Genomic DNA, 13,936 nt, shown 5'->3' with positions numbered 1-13,936 from the left:
ATAGGATTTTAGTGGTTGAACTTACACTTCTGAATTTTAGGATTTTCAGCTGAGTTATTCTCTGTACTCACGGCCTTTCCAGCTTTTCAAAGACAGGAATGCCCCCACAGGAGCCAAAGCCCATACTCAGCTTCCATTGAGGACATCACACAATTACAGGTTCTTTCCCTGAGGAATGCCCTGAGCAGCTCCCGTCCTTGGAACTCATTTCCAGACTCTGAAAGCCTTGGATACCTTCCAAAGTTGTATCCCAGGTTTCAGTCACATTCCAGAGAGACAGGCGCCAGCAACCTGACCCTACTGCAGCAGCAACACCTGCACGCAAGGGTCAGAGTGTATCCAAAGGTCACCACTTCCCTTCGTTTTGATGTGAAGATCTTGGTCCCAGGAGAACTTATACCCTAATGCCACACCCTGCAATGTATGTTGTGGCATGTTTCTATACTGTGCCTGCGTGAACATGCAGGCATCTTTACATGTGATAACAAGAACTTCCCATTCTTGCTTGTTCACTTCCCCTGCTCATGGTATCATGGCTGTGGGAGTGATTTCCTGTGGTCTCCTTATTTGCTGCCAGTGTGATAAAGACTGTGGTCTATTCCTCAGAATGGTTGACAGTTCTAGCACTTCCCAGCAGTCTTGTTGTAAACATTTATATATTTTTATCTGAAAGGGAGATTTATAAGAGACAGAATGATCTTCATCTGGTTCACTCCCCAAATAGGCGCAACAGCCAGAGCTGAGCTAATCCAAAGCCGGGAGCCAGGAGGAGCCTCTTCTTTGCTACTATATGGATACAGTGGGTACACGGTCCCAAGACTTTGGACCATCATCCTCTGCTTTCCCAGGCTGTAAGCAGGGAGCTGGATCAGAAGTATAGCAGTTGGGACCAACATGGGATGCCGGCATCGTAGAGTATTTGTCTGTTGAGCCACTGTGCTGGCCCTGACTAGTCTTTTGAATTAAGTATGGGGTGCTCATGAGACAGAAAGGAAGTATTAGAAATGATCTGTTTGCCCCTAGAACACATACCCTTGTGGGTGGTGAGAATCTCCTTTTAAATCTCTGTTTCAAAGCAATGACAGCCCATGAAAGTGGGTGGTTATCTCTCTCCAGGGGACACTCCTAGGATGAGGTTTGGGACCCTGTGTCTTAGTAGGTCTTGCATACTATCTTCTAGTTCCTAGCTAACCTTTATTGCTTGCCCACTAATTCACCTTAGGTTGTTTCTAATGAGTTTATGTTGGGGTTCATCCTGCCCAAAATACCACATGCTGGAATATTAACTGTTGTAAACTAAACAGATCCACAAAAGCTCAGGTCGGGAAAGAGCTCTCTGAACTTCCACAAGACCCTCAGAAAAGGGCAAGATTAAGCTCTCAGATGCCATGTGGCATGCCCTGATCCCATGTTGGGATCTGGGCTTGAGTCCCAACTTGGCATCAGATTTCCAGTTTCTCGCTAATATGTACCCTGAGAGGCAGCAGGTCAAGGCTGAAGTAGATGGGGGATCCCTGCCACCCAACTGGGAATCTGGGACTGAGTCCTAAGTTCTGACATCCACATGGCCAGGGCTGTTGTGAATATTTGGAGACTGAGCCAGCAGATGGAAGATGTCTTTCTGCCTATATCTCCTTGTCTCTTTGTCGCTACATCTCAAATAAATACAAGTAACACTAAAACAAAACAAAAAAAAAAAATCAGGGCCTGACATGATGACTCAATAGCTAAGTCCTCACCTTGCAAGCACCAGGTGTTAGTTATTTAAAAAGTTGGCAGAGTTCTAGTTCATACGATATTACGATATTATTACGCGCAGCTAATTCCCACAACCTGGTTCTTTACCGTGAGCTGAAACACACCAGACGCAATGAGGTATCTTAGGAGGTTTATTCCAACGGGGCAGGAACAGGGTAGAGGTGGTGAAAATCAGGAAAGAAGGGGAGAGAAGAGAAGGGAAAGACAGGAAGAGAGAGGGAGAGAGGAGAGAGGAGAGACCAGAGAGACCAGAGAGAGAGAGAGAGAGCAGAGAGACAGAGACCAGAGAAGGAGGGATAAGAGAGAGAGCCGCACCTGGGGGGGGAGCCTTTTTGTCAGCCAGGTGTAGGGGTTGGGGATTGGGAGGGATTGAGGCCAGGCCCCCAGGGGATTGGCGCCTGCAGGTGAATGCCTAGGGATGATTGGCGAGTGGGTGGGGTTGGGGAGGGGGCTGGAAGATTGGGGTGGGATTCAGGTGGAATGCCAGGTTACATCTGATTGGTGGACTGCTGGACCAGCGTGAACTTCATGAGCTGAGGAAGAAGGAATGGCGCCGGGTCCAGGGAAGGATATTGGAATAACTCTTTACACCAGGATCCTGTATGGGTGCTGGTTCATGTCCCGGCTGCTCCACTTCCCATCCAGCTCCCTGCTTATGGCCTGGGAAAGTAGTAGAGGACAGCCCAAAACCTTGGGGGCCTGAACTTGCATGGGAGACCCAGAAGAAGCTTCTGGCTCTTGGCTTCAGATTGGTTTAATTCTGGACATTGAAGCCACTTGGGAAGTGAACCAGCAGATGGAAGATCTCTTTCTCTGTCTCTTCTTCTCTCCTCAAATCTGATCTGCCTTTCCAAAAAAGACAAATCTTTTTGAAAAGTTTTAAAGTACAGCCCTTGTGTGAGAGGAGCCTTTCCCACATCCCCGGGGAGGCGCATCCTCAACTCTGCAGTCAGAGGGTGCTGAAGAAATCAAGTGAACAAGCTTTGCTGTTTTCAACCAGTTTCCTACTGTTAGCTTCTACTCTTTTTCTTCCTTTCATAGTTTCCCAAGGCAATCTACTTTTTATCAAACCTACTGCAGAAATCATCTAGTTTTACCCCTTGTTCAGGCCTTTATTTCCTTTAAAGAATCCAATGGCATGTGAAACTTAGATGAAATAAATGCACATGTGTAGGAGGGCATTGTGACCCTAGAAGGTCAGCGAGCACAGGATTACAGTTGATTGGACAATATTTGTATGATAAACAACTTAATGGATGTCTTGTGTGTGACTGATTGGATATCCTTTGCATGAGAACAACTGAATGGCTACCTTTTTTACCAACGAGGAAATTAAGGCTGATAGAATCCAAGTAATCTCAGTGAAAATTATGAACTATAATTGTTGAGATCAATTTTGCTTTCAAAACCTTTGTTCTAGCCAACATTGTGATGCAACAAGTCAAACCACTGTCTATAAAAGTAGGAGGACATTGTGACCCTAGAAGGTCAGCGAGCACAGGATTACAGTTGATTGGATAGTATTTGTATGAAAACAACCCAATGGCTACCTTTTGTATACCTGATTGGATATCATTTGTAAAAGAACAGTTGAGTGGACCTCATGTGTATGAGAACACTTGGTGGAATATACAAGACAGAAGGAGTTCCAAACAAAAGCTTAGAAACAGTTGATGGGTTTTGTTGATAAGCTCAATACTTCCTCTCTTATCCCATATGACCCTCAGTGTATAAAGTCTGATGCCACTAAAAAACTTCGGCTTTGACCATCAGTCAGGGTCCATGCGTGTTATTATCGGCTCCATGCTTCTAGTCCATCGCTGCGGGACTGTCGGAGTCCAGCCTATTTCCAAATCCAGCTTCCTGCTAATTTGCTGGGGGAAAGCAGCAGAAGAAATCCTGGCCATTGCATGCACCTAGGGAGTGAGCCAGTAGATGAAAGATCTTTCTCTGTTTCTCCCTCTCTTTCTCTCTATACCTCTGCTTTTCAAATAAATCTGTAATTTAGAAAAGAAAATATGAGGCTGAAACCATGGCATAATAGGCTAAGCTTCTACCTGCAGTGCCAGCATCCTGTTTGAGCATCAGATCAAATCCTGGTTGCTCCACTTCTGCTCCACTTCCCTGTTATAACCTGGGAAAATAGTGGAGGTTGACTTATGTTCTTGGGCCCCTGCACCCATGTGCAAGATCTGAAGGAAGCTCCTGGCTCCTGGCTTCAGATTGACTCAGCTCTCACTATTGTATCTGTTCAGGAGGTGAACAAGCAGATGGAAGAGCTCTCTCTCTCTGAAACACTACCTTTCAAATAAATTTTTTCTTTTTTACCTCACACTTTTTTTAATTTTATAATTACTTCCCAAAGTTCCCTCCTACTACTGATTCAGCTTGTATTATTAGGATAGAATAGTCCTTCATAAACAATCATATGTCCATCATTCTGCTATTTAAGTATCCTGACATTGCAGCTACAGACATTGGCAAAGAATCCAGTATCCTATTGCCAATATATTTAAGTTTCATTGGGAGTGTATCTTTGATCTGGAAATAGAGATGCATACTGCATTGTATCCTCACATCCGGATATGATAATCTCTGTCACACAGTTACTATATATCCTCCCAAATGAAAAGCCTCAAAACAAAATCAACAACAGAAATAAACGTAAAAAAAAATTACGACACATTGGAGTTAAATAACATGTTACTGAATGACCAATGTGTCCACTTCCCATAAACAGCTTGCTGCTAGTGTGCCTGGGAAAGCATCAGAGGATGGCCCAGGTGCTTGGGCCACTGCACCCATATGAGAGACCAAGAGAAAGGTCCTGGCTTCAGATTGTCTAAGTGAACCAGCAGATAGGCAATTGTTCTTTCTGTGTGTCTCTCCTCTCTCTGTTGTAAATCATAAATAAATAAATAAATAAATAAATAAATAAATAAATAAATAAATAAATAAATCTGCAAAATGCCAATCCTTATTAAAACTCAAGATAGCTGAAGGAAGGGATCTGTAGGCCATTCTCTGATAAGTATTCTTTTGATGCCATAAAAACTGCTCCTCCCCGCTTATTTTATTGGCTAAACTGTGGTAGGAAGGAGATAGGATGTGCTTATCCAGATTAAAATACTTTGAATAATGGCCAATGTCACTTTAAAAAGTTGACTGATTTTTGTTCATAAAAAATACATAAGTTAAAAGGTCGTTCCACCTGTGGTACCTGCATCCCACATAGACATCATTCCAGACCCAGCTGCTCTTCCCATCCAGCTCCCTGCTTGTGGTCTGGGAAAGCATTGGAGGATGGCCCAAAGCCTTGGGACCCTACGCCTGTATAATAGACCCAGAAGAAGCTCCTGGTTCCTGGGTTAGGATCAGCTCAGCTCCGGCCATTGTGGCCATTTGGGAAGTGAGCCAGCGGATGGAAGATCTTTGTCTCTCTGTAAATCTGAGCTATCTTTGCAAGAAAAATAAATAAGTAAATCTTTTTTTTTTAATTATTTATTATTTAACTTCATTAATTACATTGTATTATGTGACACAGTTACATAGATACTTGGGTTCTCCCACCCCTCCCCAAACCCTCCCACCATGGTGGATTCCTCCACCTTGTTGCATAACCACAGCTCAAGTTCAGTTGAGATTCCCCCATTGCAAGCGTATACCAAACATAGAGTCCAGCATCTTATTGTCCAGTCAAGTTCAACGGCTTCTTAGGTATACCCTCTCTGGTCTGATAAATAAGTAAATCTTAAAAAAAAAAAAAAAAAAAAAAGACTTATAGGTAATACCTGAAATAAACAGATGTGGAGGTCTCCTTAACACTTAAGCAAGACTTTTTTTTTTAATTTGACTCTGCAAGCATAGGCAAGAAAAGTAAAAATAACCAGTTAGGGTTGCATTAAGCTAAAGGGCAGTTAGGGTTTTGCAGGGGCACTGCAATGGCTTGATTGGCTAATCCTCCACCTTGAAGCACCAGCATCCCATATGGGCACTGGTTCATGTTCCAACTGCTCCTCTCCCATCCAACTCCCTGCTTGTGGCCTGGGAAAGCAGTGGCGTTTGGCCCAAAGTCTTAAGACCCTGCACCCATGTGGGAGACCTGGAAGAGGCTCCTGGATCCTGGCTTTGGATTGGCTCAGATTGAGAGTGTGGTCATTTGGGGAGTAAATCAATGGATGCAAGATCTTTCTTTCTGTCTCTCCTTTTTTTCTGGAAATCTGCCTTTCCAGTGAAAATAAATACATCTTTAAAAACATTTTTTCAAAATAAATAAAGAGCATTTATGCTACAAAGGGAACAATAGAGTGAACAGATAAACAATGGGCTTGCAGAAAATATTTGCAAATCCTACAACTGATAAATGGGTAGTATTGAAAATCTATAAGGAACTCAAGCAACACTGAAAACAAAGAACCCAGTTAAATTGACAAAGAACCTGAACAGACATTTTTCAAAACTAGACATACAAGTCACCAACAAATTATGAAAACATTCTTACCATTACTGATCATCAGGGAAATGCAAATTAAAACCATAATGGGAGAGCAGCCACACATCTGTTTGAATTACTTTTATCAAAAAGATGAGCTATAACAAACATTAGTGAGGGTATAGCTAAAAGGGAGCGTTTGTGTGCTGTAATTGGAAATGTAAATTCACATAGACATTATGGAAAACAGCATGAAGAATTTAAAAATAGAGTTACCACAGGATCAAACAATTCCACCAAAGAAATGGAAATCAGCCTGTCCAAGAGATAGCTGCACTCCCATAGTTCTTGCAACTTTATCACAAGGCTAAGACAGGGAACCAACCCAGGAGACCATTGTCACATAAAGGACTGGGGAAAATGTGGCATGCAGAAACATAACAGAATGCTATTCAACCTTAAAATGGAAGAAAGTTTCTGTGCTTTGCAGTGATGTGGATGTAATGCCAGGCACACAAACACAAATACATGTATAGTCTCACTTACCTGAGGCCTTGTAAAGAAACAAATTCCTGGAAGTAGAGAGGAGTTCCCGGAGGGTCCGGGAGGGAGGTGAATGGGGAGGAGGGGATGTGTTAGTCAGAGGGGGCAACATTTCAGTTGCACAGGAAGAGTAAGCTCGAGTGACTATCACACCACTGGTGGTGATAATAACAGCAGTGCATCACATAGATCAAAACTGCTAGGACTGCAAATTCTGAGTGTTTTGTTGTAGGATGAATAGGTAGGCAGCTAGATAGGCCTGCAGGAGCTGGAAGTGGCTGCAAGACCTCACATGTAATTCGATCCTGCTCATCAACTAAATAGCTCCTCTCCCAGGATACATCTGCTTCATCTGGAACCTCAGGCAGAGCATCATAAAAACATGAACTGAAGCTCCACATGGAGCTTGTTGTCACAAGATTCCCGAGGGCCTTTGTGCCTGTAGAGGTGATGACTTTTAACTAGTTTGACTTAGTAATATCACAATATATATGCATCAAAATATCATATTGTACCCCATATATCCAATTATTATTTGTCAATTAAAAGCGAAGTTGGGGTAGGCATTGGATGTCACACTTTCTAGCGCTCTTGGGTCATACACATAACATATCAGAGTGCCTAAGTTCAAGTCTTGGCTCTGCTTCTGATTCCAGCTTGTGCTAACGTGCACTCTGGGGTAGGGCAAGTGATGGCTTAGGTAGCTGGGTCCCTGCCTCTTGCACAAGGAACATGAACTGATTTCTGAGTTCCTGTCTCTGACCTGGCCCAGCCCTGGCTGTTATTTACAATAAGGAGTTATGAGCAGACAAGAGATTTCTTCCTCCCTCTGAACTAAATAAAACATGTTTTTTTTTAAAAAAAAAAGTTTTAAGGATATTTTAGAAATAAACTTATGGGCTAAGAAGTGTTAAGAATTGGGGGCTTTGGGGCCCGTGCCATGGTGTAGGAGGCTAAGTCTTCACCTGAAGTGCCAGCATCCAATACGGGCATTGGTTCATGTCCCAGTGGTTCCACTTCTAATCCAGCTCCCTGCTTATGGCATGGGAAAGCAATGGAGGGTGACCCGAATCTTTGGGCTTATGTACCCACCCATGTGGGATACCCAGAGGAAGCTCCTGGCTTCAGATCCACTCAGTTCCAGCCATTGTGGCTGTTTGAGAAGTGCAACAGAGCTGGAAGGAAGATCTTTCTGTCTCTCCTTTCTGTGTCACTCTGCTTTTCAAATAAAAATAAAATTTAAAAATACATATAAAAATAAAATAAATAAAGTCAGATATACAGAGAGGAGGAGAGACAGAGAGGAAGATCATCCGTCCGATGATTCACTCCCCAAGTGACCACAATGGCCGGTGCTGCACCAATCTGAAGTCAGGAGCCTGGAGCTCTTCCTCCAGATCTCCCATGTGGGTGCAGGGTCCCAAAGCTTTGGGCCATCCTTGACTGCTTTCCCAGGCCACAAGCAGGGAGCTGGATGGGAAGTGGAGCTGCTGGGATTAGAACCGGCACCCATATGAGATCCCGGGGCATTCAAGGCGAGGACTTTAGCTGCTAGGCCACCGCACCAGGCCCAAAAATAAAATAAATCTTAAAAAAAAAAGAAATTGGAGAATTTGCTTTGGAGAAGGCAAGATCATTGGAAAATTGTAAGTACCGTTAAACATTAGAATGCTTTCTGTGAGGAGTAGACACATAGCCTATTGCTTCAGATGGCAGGACAGGGCCAGCGAGTTGGATTTTGATACATGAGATATGTTTAAGCATAAAATGGATTTCCACTTGCTGGGGTTATGGAAAAGGCATTTCCACTTTCAGAGAGAAGTTCTACAGGATGCTCTCGAAGATTTCCTCCACTTTCATTTTCTATATCCTATAATGTTGTCATTTGAATTTCATTTCATTCAGTTTGGCATATTGAATAATTACAGAAACTTTATTTTACAGATCTGTTTATGATTTTTTTTTTATTACAAAGTCAGATATACTGAGAGGAGGAGAGATAGAGAGGAAGTGGAGCTGCCGGGATTAGAACCAGCAGCCATATGGGATCAAGGCAAGGACCTTAGCCACTAGGCCACGCTGCTGAGCCCTGTTTATGATTTCAAAGGCAGAATTACAGAGAGGAAGAGAGAGAGAGGAGAGATCTTCCAATTACTGCTTCACTCCCCAAATGGCCTCTAAGGCTAGGGTTAGGCCAGACCTGAGCCAGGAGCCGGGAGCCGGGAGCCGGGAGCTTCATCCTGTTATCCCCCGGGGTGCAGGGGCCCAAGTACCCGGACCATCCTCCACTGCTTTCCCAGGTGCATCAGCAGAGAGCTCGATCAGAAGGCTGAGCCCCAAACAAAAAGGAGCATTTTCTTATGTATCTTTTTATTTTTAAAATATTTATTTATTTTATTGGAAAGGCAGATTTATGCAGAGAAGGAGAGCCAAAATGACCTACTATCTCCCAAATGGCCACAACAGTTGGAACCGAGCCAAACTGAAGCCAGGAACTTCTTCCAGGTCTCCCACGTGGGTGCAGGGTCCCAAGGCTTTGGGCTGCCCTCTAATGCTTTCCCAGGCCACAGACAGGGAGCTGGAAGAGAAGTGGAGCAGTCTGGACATGAACTGGTACCCATATGGGATCCTGGCACTTGCAAGGTGATGACTTATTCATTAAGCCATTGCACTGGCCCCCTTATACATCTGTTGAACTTCTTTGTCCCCTATATCTGCTTACACATATATTTCATTAGTTAGATGTCTTAATGCTACACGGAGGCTATAGAAATTGATACAAAACTGCAATGGCCAGGCCTGAACCAGACTAAAACCAGGAACCAGGAACTCCATCTGGGTCCCACATATGGGTGGCAGAGGCCAAAGCACTGGGTCATCTTGTCTTGCTTTGTAGGCACATTGGCAGAGAGCTGCATCAGAAGTGGAGCAGCCAGGATTTTAACAAATGTTTCAATATAGGATGCTTGCATTATAAGCCTAGCCCAAAAAACCTGCAACCTGGGTCCTTAAGCACAGACATGTTGATGCTGTTGATCAATATTCTACAGAAGAGCAGGGATTTAGGCAAGAGAACAGCATAGATAGGGAGCCACCAAATCAGAGAAAGTTAAGCTCACTGCAGTTGTTTTTCACAGGATGTTCCAGGCAACCGTCTTGCCACCTGGAACTCACTGCTGGCCAGACCAACACCACCAAGGAGAGCTGAAAGAAGCCCGTCTGAGTCAGAGTTTTCGTTACCCCTGAAGTTGGAGACTGCTCAAGCAGGAAGGGTTCTCCTGCCATCTTTGTTGACCTCCTGTACTCTTTCCCCAGCCCTTGATGTAGCAGTCCTGGCTAGCTACTTCCCAGTGGCAGCAGTTTCTTTCTGTTATTTTATTTTTGAGGATTTTTACAGAGTTGATCAGGGTACAAAGGGTCAAGGGCTAGAGGAAAGTGGGTAAGAACATTATTTCCACATTCTCTTTTTTCTTGCTGTTATCTGGGGGAAAGAGGGAGATAAAGGGAGAAGCCACACCCAGCCTCCCAACCATCTTAGGGTCCCTGATGTTCCAAAGTTCCTACTCAAGTGGTTTTCAACAGTTCAACAGTTTTGAATTGCTGCCCATCTCGCCACTCCAAGCATGATGAAATCTCTCCAGAATCCACTGGTTGGCACAGAGTTTCTGGCCAGTTATTCACTGCCAACATTTGGCTGGGGTAGTTGACCGATTTGTTCTGTCCTCCATCCTCTGTTACAGTAGCAGGTGTTCTCTACCGGCTCCACTGTACTGCCATATGCTCCGTGTGCACCTGGGTATATCCACTGCCCTGTCTAAGCCACTGAGGGAGGCACTGCACAGTCAGACCATGGAACTTGCAATTCTCTCCATGGTTGGAGTTCTGAATCTAGTGGTTCAGTTGGGAAGATCCCCAGAGAAACTTCGTCTGAGGTGATCCCAGACCTGATTCTTGTGTATGCATGCCAAGAGTCTGGCACTGTCTGTCAATCCAATCAGCATACACGCACACTGGTTGTTGCAATTGCTGGGTAAGTTTTGTCTCCAGCCCTGTTTTCTATGCTAGCCAATTTAAAAAACAATTTTAAATTTTCAAAATATGTATTTCTAATTATTTTAACAGGATTTTTAAAAAAGTCAATATCGAGACTCTAACATTCTGATGGAACTATCCTCTAGTTTTTAGAAATTAGTTTGGTCTCAAGCTCTTTTCCCCTGCTTGGCCGTCTGAAATGTTTGTGGGCTTCTGTCGCCATCTAGTGGACAATATGCATGTGCGCTCTGACGTGAGGAGACCTTTGGTAAATGTGACCAGGGCGAAAGGAATGCCTGGAATATAAAAATGAAACGATAGTCTAGGCTGTTACAAATGAAATCAAATTTTATTTTTAATCTAGTTGAATTGCAAATAATGATGATAGGGTTAAAGTAAAATGTTCTCAGATCCTTCTAGAATCCTTCAACTCATAGCAATATAAGTAACACTTTTTAAACATCTTTAGCACCACAAACCAATCATAGTAAAGCTGTTTATGCAGTTATCTAATATAACGGGTAGACAACATTAGGTAACACCTAAGTTGTGTAATATCAAAACAACATACACTTATAAATATGTGTGATACTTATGTGTATTAACAAGTAAGATTTTTTTTTTCATTTTATTTGTTTGAAAGACAGTGTAGCAGAGAGATAAAGAGAAGGAGAGAGATTGTCCATCCACTGGTTCACTTGCAGAATGACAACATGAGCAGCAGATAGGCCAGAACGAGTAGGGACCCGCGTACTTGGCCATGGGAGCGGTAAGGACCAAAGTACTTACTCCGTCACCTGTGACCTCCCAGGATGTGTACTGCGTGAAGCTGGAGTCACGAGTGGAGCGGAGATGAGACGAGCCAGGTGCTGTGACACAGAATGCTGGCTTCCCAACTGGCATCTTAACTGTGACACCAAATGCCCACCCCTCTGTCTGCTGCCTTTTATGTTCTAAGATATATTCTGAAAGGCAAGCCATTCCACTTAAGATTGTAAGTTCTCAGAAGAGGAGCAAGGACATCTGAAAAGCCCTTTGCCGTGATGATAGGGGCCCTATTGGTTGTTTTCTAAGGGCCAGAATATCCACAGCCCTTGGAGGCAGGGGGCAACCTGTCTCTACAGTGCCAGAAGCACCCAGTTTCCCCTCCTTCCTCCTGTGTTGTCGCTGTCCCGCAGCGATGGACTTGGTGCATGGAGCCGATAAGAACATGCATGGACCCTGACTGATGGTCAAAGCCGAAGTTTTTTAGTGGCATCAGACTTTATACACTGAGGGTCATATGGGATAAGAGAGGAAGTATTGAGCTTATCAACAAAACCCAACAATGTTTCTATGCTTTTGTTTGGAACTCCTTTTGTCTTGTATATTCCACCAAGTGTTCTCATACACATGAGGTCCACTCAACTGTTCTTTTACAAATGATATCCAATCAGGTATACAAAAGGTAGCCATTGGGTTGTTTTCATACAGATATTATCCAATCAACTGTAATCCTATGCTCGCTGACCTTCTAGGGTCACAATGTCCTCCTACACTGTGTATTTTGGAGACGTTTTATTTGCTGTTTTCGTGACATCACTGGCTTCATGCTAACTTTTTTTTTTTTGGTAACAAGCAGAAACATTTCCTCTGATAATATTTTAAGTCAATGGTTTTCTGTTGACATGACGAGGGCACTTGAACTTACTCATCTGCACACCCTGACCTCCACCTGGCCTCTCATGTCCATGGCCAGAATGTGGGCTGTATTCCAACACTGTCATAGCACCTATGCAGAGAGCTGAATCTTAGCAGAGCAGCCAGGGTGCCGATCGCATGTTGATCCTGACTTTGGCATCACAGCAGGCTGTTTATTCATCTGTGCCTCAGTCCTCGCCCTCTGCTCAGCGCTTTACCAGGGGCACCTAATCCCACTCAGAAAGGCAAGATGTTCATGGCTTAATAACCTCCCACAGGTTCCCCCTCCCCAGGGATACCTGAGCCCGAACTTAAGTAGCAAAGAAACCTTCCCATCATAGTGGAGATTGTGGGGGTCATTCTGAGATCAGACGCGTAGACGACAACTGTGGGGTCATTCTGAAGAGGTGTTTGGGCACACAGATCCAGAGGGCCCCTTAGCAAGAAGCTTGGAAGGCATGTGTCCATTGCTTTATGGATCTCCAATTATCTCCCCAATGTCTGTGTGTGACTTAAGCTGCTTCTTCAGTGACTATGAATCAGTGTAGGGATTCCCAAAGTTCTTTTCCCTCCTTCTCCTACTATGCACACTCTCTCATGGCCCTGATGTTGCCATGATGAATGTTCATTAGTGAAAGGCACATAAATAACTCTATACGCATGCCAATGTGCTCTAGTGTTTTATAACTCATTGGTGGGGAGATAGATTTTAGAGGTATGTGTCCATTTCTGTAAAAACAGCAACAACTCTCTGAAGAATTCCAGTGGCTTTGCTAAATACTCTAAGGTGGTACATGTCTGTATCTTTACCAAATTCCCCTACAGGAAAGCAAAAATCTTTTAATTGTATTGTAACCAGGCATACGACTGTTGCGGGGTGTAAAAGAGATCATGCCAGACAAGTCTAGAATGTATTAAGGAGTCTTTATTAATCAAGCTTGGTGATAACAGAGCCCACTAGAAATTAGCAAATGACAAGCTCATGTGGCAATCCTGTCTGAAGTGAAACCCCGAGAGACCCAAAAGGTCATTACCATGAAGTCTGTCTATTAAACTGAAGATTTGTGTTCCAACTTTCCCAGCAATATAAATCATCCTAAGAGATGTGCAGCAAACAACCTGGACACACTTACAAAGCTGCATTCACCTTCTCTTAACATTGCAGGACTGCTAGGCCTCACCTCTCCCAGGACTTCTGAATGTGCACAAATTAGAAATGTGAAATGTAGCTTGCAGACAGCCAGTCCAACCATTGCCTCAACAATTGTAGGTTGAGAAATGGAGTGAAAGAACACAATTAAGGAACTGACACCGTATCATACCAGGAAAGAAAAAAAAAAAAAAGAAAGAAAAGAAAACATCTAACAAGATCTAACTCCACAAACAAAACCCAACTTACCTGATCTTTGGTAGTCTAAGCTCCATGACGGTACCTTCTGGAAAATGCCCAACATCAGTAAACACAGGTATGTACAGTTGCCCATTGCCATC

This window comes from Ochotona princeps, chromosome 7 (assembly GCF_030435755.1).
Source record: "Ochotona princeps isolate mOchPri1 chromosome 7, mOchPri1.hap1, whole genome shotgun sequence".
In the NCBI taxonomy this organism is placed as follows: Eukaryota; Metazoa; Chordata; class Mammalia; order Lagomorpha; family Ochotonidae; genus Ochotona; species Ochotona princeps.
This window is presented reverse-complemented; position numbering follows the sequence as displayed.